This window comes from Schistocerca piceifrons, chromosome 2 (assembly GCF_021461385.2).
Source record: "Schistocerca piceifrons isolate TAMUIC-IGC-003096 chromosome 2, iqSchPice1.1, whole genome shotgun sequence".
Classification (NCBI taxonomy): domain Eukaryota; kingdom Metazoa; phylum Arthropoda; class Insecta; order Orthoptera; family Acrididae; genus Schistocerca; species Schistocerca piceifrons.
Window position 1 is genome coordinate 190,110,850 of NC_060139.1, and position 17,234 is coordinate 190,128,083.

General features: G+C 38.9%; 1 protein-coding gene across 1 annotated transcript in view; it reads right to left on the reverse strand.

The window, feature by feature from the left end:
• The window catches only part of LOC124777912 (guanine nucleotide-binding protein subunit beta-2-like 1), a 101,806-nt gene that overhangs the window by 20,263 nt on the left and 64,309 nt on the right, over positions 1-17,234 (reverse strand). The gene's annotated exons all lie outside the window — the stretch shown is intronic.

Here is a 17,234-nt window from a genome sequence, read left to right on the forward strand (position 1 = left end):
ATTTCATAAACAAAGCAAAATTAGTTATTTATGCATGTAATAGAAGTATTGATCCCGGAACACATACAGCAACATATGATATAGTTAGTAATGTGGTTAGAAAATTATTTTCTTTTCTGCAATTAACATTTTTATATAGGAAGCATATTTAACTTTCGACATAAAAGGATGCTACACCAATGATAAATTTTGGACGGGGCAAATTCACCTGTTTACAGTCAGAAAGCAACAATATTTAAGTACAAATTTGGTTAACAAACATATTTAAACACAAGTTTAGCTAACAAATTGGTTACTTCCACACCATTGTGGCGTAAATACAAAGGCTACATGGAACATGTTACTGTAAACCCTAAGTGACATTTGGAACTACAAAAATATGGAAGGATAGATTGCTACTCATCACACAGAGCCAAGGAGGAGAGGTGGGGGGGGGGGGGGGGGGTGAAACACTAGTAGATTCATGGGTGGGATAGAAGTCATGTGTAGTACTGGAGTGGGAGCAGGTACATCATGTGTAGGTGGAGGAGGATGTGGACTAGCAAAGATTGAAGCCAAGAAGGGTTACGGGAGGATATATTGTAGGGAGAGTTCCCATCTGTGTAATAAGAGAAGCTGATGTCAGTAGGAAGAATCCACATGGCACAGGCTGTGGAGCAGTCATTAAAGTAAAGCACATCATTTTGGGCACCATGTTCAGCAACTAAATGTTCTAGATGTGACTTGGCAACAGCTTAGCAGTGGCCATTCATGTAGACAGCTTGTTAGTTATCATGCTGATGAAGAAAGTGGAGCGGTAGTTCAGCTATGTTTGTAAATACCATTGCTGCTTTTTCAGAAAACCCTGCCTTTAATTGGGTGGAAGATGTGTGAGACAGGACAACAGTAGGTGGCAGTGGGAAGGATGTTTGGGAGTGGTGTTGGTTCTCTGTGTGTACTGCAAGGACATGAGCCTTGGGGCGCACACCTGGGAGCAGAGGTGAAGTACGAAGGGGCAAGGGTACTACATAGGTTTGGTGGGCAAACCTATGTAGAGAGAGAGAGAGAGAGAGAGAGAGAGAGAGAGAGAGAGAGAGAGAATCACTGTCCACAAAGGAGTACTATTGTGATTCATACCACCCAGTATTTCAAAAACTGAACCACATTCTTCACCAAGATTTTGAAAACATTCGCTCCGAAATGCGAAATGTAACTTCACACTCTAGATTTTAAAATGACAATCATGCAATATTTATAACCTATCACCACCAATTTATGGCAACAATGGTGCAATTCCATCAAGCTCTCCGTTATCAATAGAATCAGCACCAACACAGTTATCACCATCACCTCCACCACTGTAAATCATTAGTTGTTCACGGTCACTGACGATGCCTTCCACTGCTTGTGCTGCTCAAATAAGTTTCTTGATCCGTCTGATCTTTCCTTCCACAAGGCTGCATCCAGAGTCTTATGAGCTTCACATAACAACCTTTCCACCTCTGTTGCTGTAAAGGACTCGTTCCTGATGTCTTGTCTTCACATTTCTCCATACTGTCTCAATGTGGTTGAAATGGCAGCGATATGGTGGCAGCCTTACTACAGTGTGATGCTACTCCTTGACGATTTTGTCTAATACACATACAGGCACATTGGGCGTATTTTCTTTAACAAGCGAATATAACAGAGACTTCATCATGCTCATATCCACAGCAATGTTTCACACCTGTAACCTATACACCCTAATAAATTTTGACAATAGTCTACAGAGAGCAGCGGCCTGATACTATATTTAAGTTAAAATGAATGATCGGAATCGCAACAACATTTATTTATTAACCAGTTTCGGCTTGTGTACAAGCCACCTTCAGAATTTTTGGCCCCCTATGGCTGGTGCTGGCTGCTCCTCTGATTTCTTGCAATACCACGATCATATCACGAAAAATCCGAAGAGCTGCCAGCACCAGTCACAGGGGGCCAAAAATTCTGAAGATGGCATGCACATAAGCCGAAACCAGTTAATGAACAAATATTATTGCTATCTCGACCGTTCATTTTAACTTAAACTGCACCGTAAGTTCTTTACAATCATCTGTGGTTCAGGCTCTGTTCAGAATCACTGAAAGATACGGAGCACTGCCCATTACAACGGCTGTAGAGACAGAAACTGTTTTAAAAGGTTCCTAACCACTCAACAAATCTTATTTGGTCCATGTCTTCATGGTAATCACCTGTCTTCTTGGACCAAAAAACAAAGTGCAGCGGGAACAAAGCCACTGGGAGAACCTGTAAGCACCACAATCTTGCTTGTCTTCCCATTGGACAAAGACCACTACTGCTTTGAGTGTCGTCCATCCAGCATTTGCTGACGCCATCCCTGGCATTAACCCATGTTTTATCTAATCATCCACATTATTGAATGAATATCTTTGTCCACAATTCTGCGCAAGAATATGCTTCGAGCCATTACAATAGGTGTCTTTTCTAACAGGACTGTGTCCGTCCAGCGATTTGTAACAGAAACCCATATTTTTCAGCATAATTTTTAGTGACATTTACCAAAGCCTGAAAAGGTAACTTTCTTTTCAAAACTAGCAACTTTTCAGTGGTAGGATACCATTTCCCGCTGCAGTAAGCATAAATATGCCTGCAAACTGTGTTGCCTGGAAAGAATAAGTCGGTGACCGAGTGAGGCTGCTTTCTCTTCTTTTCAGAAGTTGATAGAAATACATTATCTGTTTGAGGTGCCCTCAACTTTTGCAGTAACACACTCCTATTACTGTCCTTGCACTAATTCTAAGAGTTTTCAAGGAATGTTCCACTACTTTATCGGCAGGAACTTATAGCTGTCCATAAATACTAATGTTTTCTTTCTCCTGCCAATAAAACTCACGAGTTCTCTAAAATAACTCCAGTACCTGAATGTTTAGCGGCACACCTCGTTGCAAAGTATTGTCACTAAGCGAATGAACTATTTTCTGTCTCATTTTCCACATATCAGAATTCCTGCATCACAGTACAATAAAACACAAGGTAGAAACCAACCACATTTTTTTATGTTCACACAAATAAAAGTCGGGGACATGGGAGCCTTGATATCACGACTGGAAGCTATTGCTACATGCGGACTGGTTCACCCCCTATGCCTAGCACTTCTCTTTCTTTTGTTAAACTGCTACACTGCCAACCTGAAACCCATGTGTCAAGCACAAAGTTTCAGTGGCCTGAGTATACAGAAGCACGATTCTGCCATCCAGCAACAATGTTAAAATACGTTCCAGGCTCAAACTTTCTGTAATCCAGTGCTACACTCTTTCTGCAAGTTAATGCTAATACATTTGGAAACATAAATTAATGCATAATTCATCAAATACAGAAATCACATATTTAAATATCATTATTAATAGCTGCATGTAACTCTAATACAGGTATGGTTTTGGATTTTAAAAGTAAGAGGCTTTATTTTGATATTTGCATGTTTCACCACAGCAGGGCTATTGGCACAGAAGAAGAAACTTGTGTTTTCACCACAACAGTGTAGTATTTCTGTTTATGTTTGTCATGTTTGATAATATGGTTCTGTCCAAACAACTGACAGCCACAACAAACAAGTAGAAAAGAACAGATATATATTGAATTTAATTGTAAACTGTATTTGGTTCTATGGCACTTTGGAACTGGTTCTCTGGGGTCACAATGAATCTGATGTCTCTCAAAATATTTTTGTGAGCCAATTAAATTTAGCGCAGAACTGGACAAAGATCTTCAAGTTCATCTCAGTCAGGTACCAGCGTTCAAAGGCATTTCTAAGACTGTTTGGAATGAACTACTGCAATTCATCTTGGGATTGTACCATGAGGAAGTTCATAAATAGAACATGCCAATTATGTTGCAATAATCGTAGATGAAACCACAGAGGCATGTTACGAATTTCAGTTGATTACTGCTTTCTGATATATTGTTGAGGGAAAAACCATTTAACGATTTAGGTAAAAATCCACTGAATGATTTTGGAACTTTGGTTAATCAACTGAACTCTTAGCTGGCAGCGACTACGTAAAACTAATAGCTCAGAACTATGTTAGTGCAAACATTATGACTAGCAAGTCAAATGTGGTACATAAACTAAGACAAATACTCAAATGCCAACTACAGTCACTGTTTTGTGCACCAGTTTAACATTATTATGTCTACAGCAGCCTCTGTTAATCGCAATGACTGCATCTTTTTAGCACATCTTTCAGGTATTTCTTCTTTCTTTTCAATTTGCCACAGAGATCAAAAGTAATGGATAGCATGATTTAGAAAAGTTTGCCCCGTGTGTCAGTAATGAGATGGAATTAGCATTTGCAAGTAGTAAAGGATGTTTATGGAAATAGGGAAGACCTTATTACTGTCTGGGAAGCCACTGAAACCAGTGAGAGTAGAAGACTATATTCTCTACTACTGAGAAAGCTAGTTCGCACAAAAGAAGACCGTAAGATAAGGAATTCATTTTCTGGCCATCATTTTCCAGAAGCTAATGCCTCATGTGGACATACCTTTAAATCAGTTTCAAAAGAAGGTAACTGAAAGGACTAAAGCAAAACAATATATTCAGAACTTTGAAGCAGTAATGCAAAACATAAGGAATGGCATTGACTCTATGATTAACGAGATTAGTTTCGAAAATGATGAAATAGTGCCTGCCAAGAAGCAAAGGATTTTTGACGATTATAAAAGAAGAGATGCTTTATAAGTTTGTGATGCCATCCTTTCTAATAAAAAATTTTGCTTTCAGTACAGGAACACCTCACTGCAGCCAACTAATTTGACATAATAAGTAAGTAAAAATAACACAAACATCTTTACTTCTGCAGAAAAGAAAGTTGAAGAGAGAGCTTCAAGTCTTCTATCCTATGCTTGAGTTGAGAGCTGTTTCTGGCACAATTCCATTTCTTTTGCTGATTCTAGAGGATGGGCTTTGGGACACTTTCGAGACACTCAAAGTTTTGAAATTGCTACCCACAATACCTTTTCCGACATCAGAAGCTGATTAATGCTTTGCAATGCTCAAGAAAATTAAAAGGTTTCTATGAAAGGCTATGAAAGACGAACAACTGAGTGCCATGGGAATGCTATCCTGTGAAAAGTAATTCATGTGTAAAATTGAAAATTTCAGTTCACCAGTGATCAATTTATTTGCAAACAAGGAGTGACAAACAGATTTCCAATATTATAATTATTTTGAGGCTGTCTTCTCAAAGTCATGTAGTGTGCCAAGTAAAATGCTTTCAATTTTAAATGTTGGTAATTTAATTAATTTGCTTCTCAAAATGTAATTAAAAGTTCGAATTATTTATGCATGCTCCATTATTTCTCATGCTAACGGCGCTTATGTTGTATCTGATGTTATTCTGGCAGTTGGGCATGAATGTAAACAAACTAGGACTTTAGCAAGTTGAGAAGAAAAGTGTGGTGCGGTGAGGGCGGGGAGGGGGGTGCACATCTCCCTTTCACAGGGCTGGCAACTTATGACCAAATTCTGCGTACTGGGAGGCAGAACTGATGTAATAGTCATATGGATCACCGATTCCATCTAGTGGTGTGAGTCTTATTCAAATCCTTTGACACACCAAGTTTGGTCTCTGTACACAAAACAATTTATATAGGTTTTGGGGTTTTATGGGGACTAAACATCGATGTCATCAGTCCCCTGTTCCAAACAGATATACTTGTAAAAGGCCTATACAGTAAAAGTGTCACCTCTGCACCCAGAGGGAGGGCATAGCAAGTGGTACAGAACTAAAATTAACACTGCAATAACACAAAATAGAGGACACTTAAAAGGAGCAGAGCAAATAGTTGACTAGAGTAAAACAAACTACAGTGGTTGATGGATCAGGTAAAAGGTCAACCATTCAACTACAAACGAAGAACCTCCAGCTGGAAAGTGTTGATAGAGGTACCAACACAACTTGAAACCATAAAAGACACTATTTTGGTAGCCACATCACAAAAGTCACTGGAGTGGGTGTAGCCTGAGAAATGATGCGAGAGCGCCCACACTAGAGTGAGTGATAAAACCCAGCTGCACGGATAAAACGTAAAACTGAGTCAGCTATAGAGGCATTGTCACCTAGAATTAAAGGAAGTGCAGCTGGTAAATTAAAGGACTGCCGCAAGGGGGCTAAAAGGGGGCAGTCCATCAGAAGATGGACCACTGTCAGCCCTGCATCACAGCGACACTTGGGCGGGTTCTCACGGCGAAGGAGATAGTTGTGGGTTAACCGCGTATGTCCAATTCGGAGATGGCAGAGAACAACTGAGTCCCTACGCGTGCTCCTAAAGGATGAGTTCCATACGGCCGTGGACGACTTTACCATGCGGAGCTTAGACAGACCATTCCGAGCTCTAGACATCGCAGAACTTGCGATGTAGGGCTGACTGGAGGTCTCTTTCCGTGAGAAATTGGTAATGGCTAAGTGCAACTCACCAAAATTTAACTTAAACTAAACAAATTTTTATTGTCATGACTAAAGTAAAAGTTTCACTTTTTTTTAATATTGTGATTTTACTTAAGTGGTGTTTTCCTATTCTTACACTACAAGAATGCCTTATAATTCTAATATGAAATAGGGCAATAATTCAGTAAATAGCCTGGAATCTGAAAACAAAATTTTTAAAATTATATTCGAAGAAAAAGTTTGAGAAACATTATTTGGTAAGTTTGTTGAGTAATTTATTTGGTGCAATGTAAGTTCCTTGTACATAACATATTTAGGGCGATAATAATGCTGTAGTCTCCCTCTATCTTCTTCCCCCACGCCCAACTTCCCTCCAATACAAAATTGGTGATTTCTTATCTCAGAAAGTATCAGATCAGTCAAACCCCTCTATTAGTCAAGTTTTACGACAAATTTCTTATCTTCCTAATTTTGTATCTAGATCTAAATACATATTCTGCAAGCCACCATTCAGTCTTGTTGGAAGTTGCTTCATACCACTACTGGTCACTTCCTTTCCTGTTCCACTCACAAATTAGGCAAGGGAAAATAACTGTCTACATGACTCCATATGAACTCTGATTTCTCTTATCTGTGCAGTCCTTGCGAAAATATACATCAGCAGCAATAGAATCATTCTGAAGCCAGCTTCAAATGCCACTTCTCTAAATTTTCTCAATAATGTTCCTCACCAAAAATGTTGCCTTCCCTCCAGGAATTCCAATTTTAGTTCCTGAAGCATCTCTGCAATACTTGCATGCTGTTCAAACCTGCCAGTAACAAATCTAACAGCCCTCCTATTAATTGCTTTGACGTCTTGCTTTCACCTGACCTGATGTGGATCTCAGACACTCGAGCAGTACTTAAGAATAGGTTGCCCTAGTGTCCTATTTGCTGTGTCCTTTACAGAAGAATCACACTTTCCCAAAATTCTCCCCTTAGTCTACCATTCACCTTCCCTTCTACAATTATTACATGCTTGTTCCATTTCATTTCATATTACTTTGCAACAGTATGCCTTGACATTTAAATGATATGACTGTGTGAAGCAGCACACTACTAATGCTGTATTATAACATTACTGGTTTGTTTTTCCTACTCGTCTACATTAACTTACATCTTTCTATTCAGTACCTCCTCATTAGTTACATGACCTATCCATCTTTTCTTCAGAATTCTTTTAAAGAAACACATTTCAAAATACTCTCCTCATGTCTAAACTATTTATAAACCATGCTTCACTTCCATACATGACTACACTAAAAACAAATACTTTTAGGAACGAGTTCGTTAACACATTTATATTCGATGTTAAACAGTTCTTCTTCTAACACACTTTTCTTGCCATTGCCAGTATACATTTTAAATCCTATCTACTTCACCAATCATCTGCTACTTTGCTGGATCAAATTGCAAAACTCATCTACTACTACTTTTAGTGTCTCACTTTCTAATTTAATTACCTCATCGTCTCCTTACTTAATCTGATTACATTCTATTATCCTTGTTTTGCTTTCATTGATATCCTACTTTCAAGACACTGTCCATTCCTTTCAGCTGCTCTTCAAAGTCTTTTGCTGCCTCTTACAGAATTACAATGCCATCGGCAAATCTCAAATTTTTTCTTCACCGCTGGAGTTTAATTCCTATTCTAAATTTTCCTTCGGTTTCCTTCACTGCTTGCTCAATGTACAGATTGAGAAACACTGGGATAGGTTACAACCCTGCCTCCCTCTCTTCTCAATAACTGCTTCCCTTTTATGATTCCCCTCAACTCATAGCTGCCATCCAGTTTGCACCAACGTTGTAAATGGCACTACGTTCCCTGTCTTCTTCCCATGTTACATAGATAATTTTGAAGGGAGTATTCCAGACAACATTGTTGAAAGCTCTCTTTAGTTCTACAAATGCCATAAATGTAAGTTTTCCCTTAACCTATCTGCTAAGAGAAGTCAAAGTCAGTACTGCGTTGCTTTTTCCTATGTTTCTCCAGAGTTCAAACTGATCTGCCCTGAGGTTGGCTTCTCCCAGTTTTTCCATTCTTCCATCGAGAATTCGAGCCAATATCTTGCAACCCTGACTTATTAAACTGATAATTTGGTAATATTCACATTTGTCAGCACCTGCTTTCCTTGGAATTGGAATTATTCCTCTTGGAGGGGTATCTGTTGAGAGGTCAGACAAATGTGTGGTTCCTGAAAAGGGGCAGATCCCTCAATCAGGCAGGTAGGTTAGAAAATTTAAAAAGGGAAATAGATAGGTAATATAGGGGGAATTGGTGAAGTACGGTGGCAGGAGGAACAAGACTTCTAGTCAGGTGACTACAGGGTTATAAATACAAAACCAAATAGGGATTTTGCAGGAGTAGGTTTAATAATGAATAAAAAACAGGAGTGCGGGTAAGCTAGTACAAGCAGCATAGTGAACACATTATTATGGCCAACACAGACATGAAGCACATGCCTACCACAGCAGTACAAGTTTATATGCCAACTAGTACCGCAGATGACGAGGAGATTGATGAAATGTATGATGAGATAAAAGAAATTATTCAGATAGTGAAGGGAAATGAAAACTGAATAGTCATGGGTGACTGGAATTCAATAGTAGGAAAAGGGAGAGAAGGAAACATAGTAGGTGAATATGGACTGAGGGTAATAAATGAAAGAGAAAGCCACCTGGTAGAATTTTGCACAGAGCATAACAATCATAGCAGTTGGTTCAAGAATCATGAAAGAAGGTTGTATACACGGAAGAGGCCTGGAGATACTGGAAGGTTTCAGACAGATTATATAATGGTAAGAAAGAGGTTTAGGAGCCAGGTTCTAAATTGTAAGACATTTCCATGGGCACATGTGGACTCTGACCACAAACTTTTCGTTATGAATTGTTGATTGAAACCAAAGAAATTGCAAAAAGGTGGGAATTTAAGGAGATGGGACCTGGATAAACTGACTAAACCAGAGGTTGTGGAGAGTTTCAGGGAGAGCATTAGGGAACAATTGACAAGAATGGGGGAAAGAAATACAGTAGATGAAGAATGGGTAGCTTTGAGAGATGGAATAGTGAAGGCAGCAGAGGACCAAATAGGTAAAAAGATGAGGACTAGTAGAAACCCTTGGGTAACTGAAGAAATATTTAATTTAACTGATGAAAGGAGAAAATATAAAACTGCAGTAAATGAAGCAGGAAAAAAGGAATACAAACGTCTCAAAACTGAGATCGACAGGGAGTGCAAAATGGCTGAGCAGGGATGGCTAGAGGCCAAGTGTAAGGATGTAGAGGCATGTATCACTAGGGGTAAGATAGATACTGCCTGCAGGAAAATTAAAAAGACCTTTGGAGAAAAGAAACACTTGCATGAATATCAAGAGCTCAGATGGAAACCTAGTTCTAAGCAAAAAAGAGAAAGCAGAAAGGTAGAAGGAGTATATAAAGCATCTATACAAGGGCCATGTACTTGAGGACAATATTATGGAAATGGAAGAGCATGTAGATGAAGATGAAATGGGAGATATACTGCATGCAGAGTTTGACAGAGCACTGAAAGATCTAAGTCGAAACAAGGTCTCAGGAGAAGACAACATTCCATTAGAAATACTGATAGCCTCGGGAGAGCCAGCCTTGACAAAAAACTACCATCTGGCGAGGTAGATATATAAGACAGGGAATATACCCTCAGACTTCAAGAAGAACATAATAATTCCAATCCCAAAGAAAGTAGGTGTTGACAGATGTGAAAATTACCAAACTATCAGTTTAATAAGTTACGGCTGCAAAATACTAACACGAATTCTTTACAGACGAATGGAAAAAACTGGTAGAAGCCGACCTCGGGGAAGATCAGTTTGGATTCCATAGAAATGTTGGAACACGTGAGGCAATACTGATCCTGCGACTTATCTTAAAAGATACGTTAATGAAAGCTAAACCTATGTTTCAAGACTTAGAGAAAGCTTTTGACAATTTTGACTGGAATACTATTTTTCGAAGTCTGACGGTGGCAGGGGTAAAATACAGGGAGTGAAAGGCTATTTACAATTTGTACAGAAACCAGACTGCAGTTATACGAGTCAAGAGGCATGAAAGGGAAGCAGTGGTTGTGAAGGGAGTGAGACAGGGTTGTAGCCTATCCCTGATGTTATTCAATCTGTATATTGAGCAAGCAGTAAAGGAAACAAAAGCAGTTTTGGAGCAGGAATTAAAATCCATGGAGAAGAAATAAAAACTTTAGGTTAACATCAACAAAAGCAGAATGAGGATAATGGAATGTAGTCTAATTAAATCGGGTGATGGTGAAGTAATTAGATTAGGAAATGAGACAAAGTAGTATATGAATTTTGCTATTTGGGGAGCAAAAGAACTGATGACGGTCAAAGAAGAGAAGATATAAAATGTAAACGCAATGGCAAGGATAGCATTTCTGAAGAAGAGAAATTTGTTAACATTGAGTATAAATTTAAATGTCAGGGAGTCGTTTCTGGAAGTATGTGTGTGGAGTGTAGCTGTGCATGGAAGTGAAACATGGATGATTTCTAGTTTAGACAATAAGAGAATAGAAGCTTTTGAAATGTGGGGCTACAGAAGAATGCTGGAGATTAGATGGGTAGATCATGTAACTGATGAGGAGATACTGAATAGAATTGGGGAGAAGAGGAATTTGTGGCACAACTTTACTGGAAGATGGCATCGGTTGGTAGGACATGTTCTGAGGCATGAAGGGATCACCAATTTAATATTGGAGGGCAGTGTGGAGGGTAAAAATCGTTTAGGGGGACCAAGAGATGAATACACTAAGCAGATTCAGAAGGATGTAGGTTGTAGTAGGTACCGGGAAATGAAGAAGCTGTCACAGGATAGAGTAGCATGGAGAGCTGCTTCAAACTAGTGTCTGGACTGAAGACGACAACAATAACCTTCCTCTCAAAGTCTGAGGTATTTCACCTGTCTGATTTCTTGCACACTAGATCAAACATTTTATGGCATGGCTGACCCTCCCAAGGCTATCAGTAGTTCTGACAGACTTGCGTCTACTCCAGGGACCTCGTTTCGACTTAGGTCTTCTGTCAATTTTCTCGCAGTATCGTATTTCCCATCTCCTCTTCCCATTCTATAATACTGCCTTATAGTTGATCTCCTTTGTATAGCTTCTCTATATATTCCTTCCAACTTTCCCTTCTTTGCTCACTACTGGTTATCCACCTGAGTTATTTTACATTCATACAGCTGTCTCTTTTTCTCCAAAGACCTCTTTACTTTTCTAAATCCTTATATTCGTCCTCTAGCCATTCCTGCTTAAACATTTTGCACTTCCTGCCGTCTTTTTTTTTTCCCCACTTCATCAATTATGTTCAATATCTCCTGTTAAATCCAAGGATTTCTACTGGGCTTTGTCTTTCTTTTTACCTTGCTGATCCTTTTATGCTGCACTGTTTCCTCTTTCAAAGCTACCCATTCATCATCTACTGTATTCCTATGTCCTGTTTCACTCAGTCCCACTTCCTTAATTTCCTACCTTTTTGCAATTTCTTTACTTTTAACTTACACCCTGTAACCAATAAATTGTGGTCAGAGTCCACACCTGTTCCCGGAAATTTTTCAATTTAAAATCTGGTTCCAAAAGCTGTCTTACCATCATACAATAAACCTGAAACCGTCCAGTGCCTCCAGGTCTCTTTCACATACACAACCTCCTTTCATGATTCTTAAACTGTGGGTTAGGAATGATCTGATTATGCACTTCGCAAAATTCTATCAGGTGGCTCCCCCTTTCTTTCCCTTCACCCAGTCTGCATTCACCAACTAATTTTTCTCCTCTTCCTTCTCCTATTATCAAATTCCAGTCCCCCACAGCTTAAATTTTCATCTCCCTTAACTATCTGAATAATGAGTTATCTCATCATACATTTTTTTCATTCTCTTCATAATTTGTGGAACAAGTGAGCATATGAACTTTTACTGCTGTGGTGAGTATGGGCTTTGTGTCTATCTTTACTATGATAATTCATTCACTATGATCTTCACAGCAGCTTACCCACACTCGTTTTCTTATTCAATATTAAACCTAGTCCCGCATTACCCCTATTTGATTTTTTATTTGCAACCCTGTATTCGCCTGACTGAAAGTCCTTTTCATTCTGCCACCGCTGAACTTCATTAATTCCCACAATTTACAACTTCAAATTATCCTTCCCCTTTTCAAATTTTCAAACCCACCTGTCCTATTAAGGGCTCTTAGTATTCCACATTTCAACATGTAGAACACCAGTTTTGTTTCTCCTGATGATGTCATCCTCCTGAGTAGTCCTCTTCCAGAGATCCAAATGGGGGTCTACTTTACCCCGGAATATCTTACCCAAGACAATGTCATCCTTTAGCCATACAATACAGCAGCATGCCCTTGGGGCAGGGCATGTGACTGTAGTTTACTCTTACTTTCAGCCACCTGCAGTACCAGCACAGTGTGATGGTTTGCTCGCTTTATTTATCCGTTTGTTGTCCTCGGTGTCGACTTACTGCGTTGTGATACTAGCTGAAAAATGGGGTGTGGAAGTACAACACTGACTACTTTAAATAATATGGCCGACAGATGCACAGTTGTGTTTCACGGTAGTTTACTTTCACTGTTCACAACCCCCCAATAATAAGATTTATATATGGCCAGTGCACCATTGTTTTCAATTTCCATAAGCCTCATTAATAGTTTGCAGGCAAACCTCCACATACTGCTACAATAGTTTACTACTGAACATTTACGAGCAGTAAAAACTTAACTACAAAGTTCACAGTTCTTGAAGAATAGAAAGGTACATATGGAGCACACACTATCATTGTTTTAACACTTGGCATAATTGTGTAACACTTATTTCACAGTTAAGTTAAAGCATCGTTGTTCTAATCAACACAGGTTTCTTGTCTTAAACTCAGCCTTGGACTGACTGTCTCGGGACCAAAAATTGGGCCCTTATAGATCCTCACAATAATAGGTACTGAAACTACACATTGTTCGATGTTTACTTTACAGAAATCACAATTAAAACTTTTATTAAATCAACTGAATACATCAAAAACTTCCTTCTTTTTAACAGTTTCTCCTGCTACAAGGGTTAAGCCAAATTTTGTTAAAATCACAAAATTAACGTATATAGTTACTCAAACAATACTTTGACAAAACTGTTAATTACTTTTGAATTAATTAAGGGTTGGCTTTGCTAACATGTTTTCGAATAGACAAATACATCCTTTAAGAATACTGTTAGTTGTTCCTCCGAATGTTTATAAATAGTATAGAATTTATATTTGTTCGTTAAGTCAACAATAGAATTTAAGTTATGAAACAATTGTGACTCTTCAAACAATTACCGACTTCACCCTACAATGGAAGTATTAACTAGACATAGTCTAAATAAATTAGAAAATCAATTACATACATAAAACTAAGCACAAAATTACATCTGGTGTTATATTCTCTAAAACTGAGGATCAACCTTTCTCTATTATGAAAATACAGATTATACTCGCATATGTTAATGGTAATTAATTCAAGAACGAAAAAAATGAATTTTAAGGAGGCAGATGGCAAAACAAGAGGAGAAGTAAAAATCTCCCAGCTTGCTTCATCACGACAGCAAGGCTAATTTGGATGATGTTATAAGCGTAGATCAGTCAATCATCCAGACTGTTGGCCCTGCAACTACTGAAAAGGCTGCTGCCAAACGACACATTTGTCTACCCTCTCAACAGATAGTCCTCTGTTGAGGTTCCACCTACAGCACCGATATCTGTATCATTGAGGCAAGCAAGCCACCCCACGACTGGCATAGTCCAGGGTTCCTGGAGGGGTGTGTGTGTGTGTGTGTGTGTGTGTGTGTGTGTGTGTGTGTGTGTGTGTGTGGGGGGGGGGGGGGGGGGGATTTAGGATACAGAAGCATGTAATCAAGTCTAGTATCAACACCAGAGTACTGAATGATGTTCGGATCTTGACAACTTTTTCAAAACATATGTAGTCAATTATGTCCTTTATAAAGGATAAATCGGAAACTTAAGGATTTAACATGAGTACAGAAAAAGAGTCAGGTACATAGTCAAATATACACACTATTCTGGCAAGGCATATTTAACGTCTTGTGGGAAATGTACCGTATTTTAAAAGAAACTTTTCTTGACTAACACATTCCATTCCCAAGGAGGACATATTTTGTAACTCAATCACTTTATTATACTTCTTTCCTCTGTGGAACACGATGAATCTACATCTACATTCGGCAATCCACTGTGAGGTGCATGGCAGAGGGTACATCCCATTGTACCAGTTATTAGGGTTCCTCCGTGTTCCATTCACATGTGGAGTGGGGGAAGAATAATTGAGTGCCTCAGTACATGCAGTGATTATTCTAATCCCCTGTGTGAGTGATATATATGTAGGGGGTTGTCGTATATCCCTAGAGTAATCATTTAAAGCCGGTTCTTGAAACTTTGTTAATAGACTTTCTTGGGATAGTTTAAGCCTGTCTTCAAGAGTCTGAGCAGTTCAGTTCCTTCAGCATCTCTGTGACAATACTCCATTGATTAAACGAACTTGTGATCATGTTGCCCTTCTCTGTATATGTTCAATATCCTGTTAGTCCTATCCAGTACGGGTCCCACACCCACACACTTGGGTGATATTCCAGGATATGTCACATGAGTGATTTGTAAGAAATATTTTTTGTAGACTGATTGTTCATGAACAAAGTCTACCAACTGCTTTACCGACAACTGAACCTATGTGATCGTTCAATTTCGTATCCCTACAAAGTGTGACACCCAAGTATCTGTAAGAGTTGGCTGATTCCAACAATAACTCATTGATATTATAATATCCTATGACTATGTTTCATTGTTTTGTGAAGCGCGAAAGTTTACATTTCTGAACATTCAGAGCAACTTGCCAACCTCTGCACCACATTAAAGTCTTATCAAGATATGACTGAATATTCATGCAGCTTCTCTCAAATGGTACTTTCACACTTCCCTGGAACACACCTGAAGTTACTTTCACATTTGACGATGTCTCTCCATACAAGATAACATGTGTCCTCCCTACCAAAAAGCCCTCAATCTAGTCACAAATTTGACTTGATACTCCATGTGATCATACTTTTGATAATAAGCATATGTGTGGTACCGAGTCAAATGCTTTTTGGAAATCAAGAAACACAGCGCCTAACTGGTTATCTTGCTCCATAGCTTTCAGTATATCAAGTGAGAAAAAGCACAAGTTGGATTTCACATGATCGATGTTTTCAAAATTCATGCTGGTTGGCATTGGAAGGTGGTTTTGGGCATCACTTCTGCTACCCTTCTTTTAGACTTGTGTGACCTGCGCCTTTTTCCAAGAAATTGGCACAGTTTTTTGTTTTTAGACAGATTATAGTTAGAAGAGGGGCTAACACTGACACAAATTCAGTACAGAATCGGCAGGGATTCCATCAGGGCCTGGAGCTTTGTTCCACTTTAACAATGTCAGCTTTCTCAACATCACTGACACTAATACTTATTTCATTCACCTTTTCAATGGCAGAGGATTAAATCGGCGCAATTCTTGCAGGTTTTCCTTTGTAAATGAACATTTGAAAACAGAGTTAAGAATTTCAGCTTTTCGTTTGCTAACCTCAATTTCAGCACCTGTCTCATTTGCTGGGGACTAGACACTAACTCTGGTGCCACTAACCAGGGTGTATACGAGGACAAGGAAAAAAAATTCCCGGATTTCTCCTGGATATCCCGTTTAAAAAATATGCTTTTTCCCGGGCGAAAATACACTTTTTCTGTGCTAAGTGACAGTAGGTTTTCCGTAGATTTTCCCTCGGAACTGTAAAACTTATCAATCCTTTGAATGGTTAATGTTTTATACAATCGCGTAGAACTTTCCGGAAAAAAAAGAGAAGACAGGGCAGAGAAGTTTTGGAGAGACTTAATTAAAAAAAGGAGAGAAGTTTTGGAAAGACCTTTGATTTGCAGCAACATATACGCTGCATATTTTGGTATTACGAAAGTATAAATTTGAATTGCACCAAACACATCTCGTTAGTTTCCGGAGCGTTGAAACCGAGGTTGCGATGTCCTTTTGTAAGCGAGTCATAACTCAAGCCACAAGATTTCGCCAGCTAATGACAGCAGCTATTCAAAGCATAGGACACCTGTTATAGTCAGCCAATAGCAAGATCACTGGTTACATAGTGCGAACATGCATGAGGAAAAGTTAACGGTTTACATTAATGTACACAGTACCATACATCTACAAGAAAAGCTAAGCTTTCACATATAATTTTGGTCTCTAAGATTAACACGCTACAACAGAAGCTAAGCTTTCACACGTAATATTGATTTTTTTTGCGCATGTTATACTTTAAGATACATCACACAAATGTGCCAGTAAATTTAAAATTCTGACATAAAGGTCTCGGCTCGAAATTCTTGTAAGTGGCTGGTCCTCAAACTGTTCAGTTTCGAACGTTCTGTGATTTAGATATCCATCCCACTTTCTCACACGTAACAAAATTCATGTTGCGTAAAAAGAAATTTTCTTTCAAAGTAACACTTTTCTAACCACCGTTCGCAATACTATCCGGACACTGTTAGAAATAGGTTCGATTTACCAGTTGCCAGAGAGCGCCAAGAAACAGGCATTGTGCGTGTGCAACTGTAGTGGTGTAGGAAACCCGCATGTTCGTGCGTATAAAGCACTAACAGAGCTTACATTACACCATAAAAGAAATAGGGCATCAG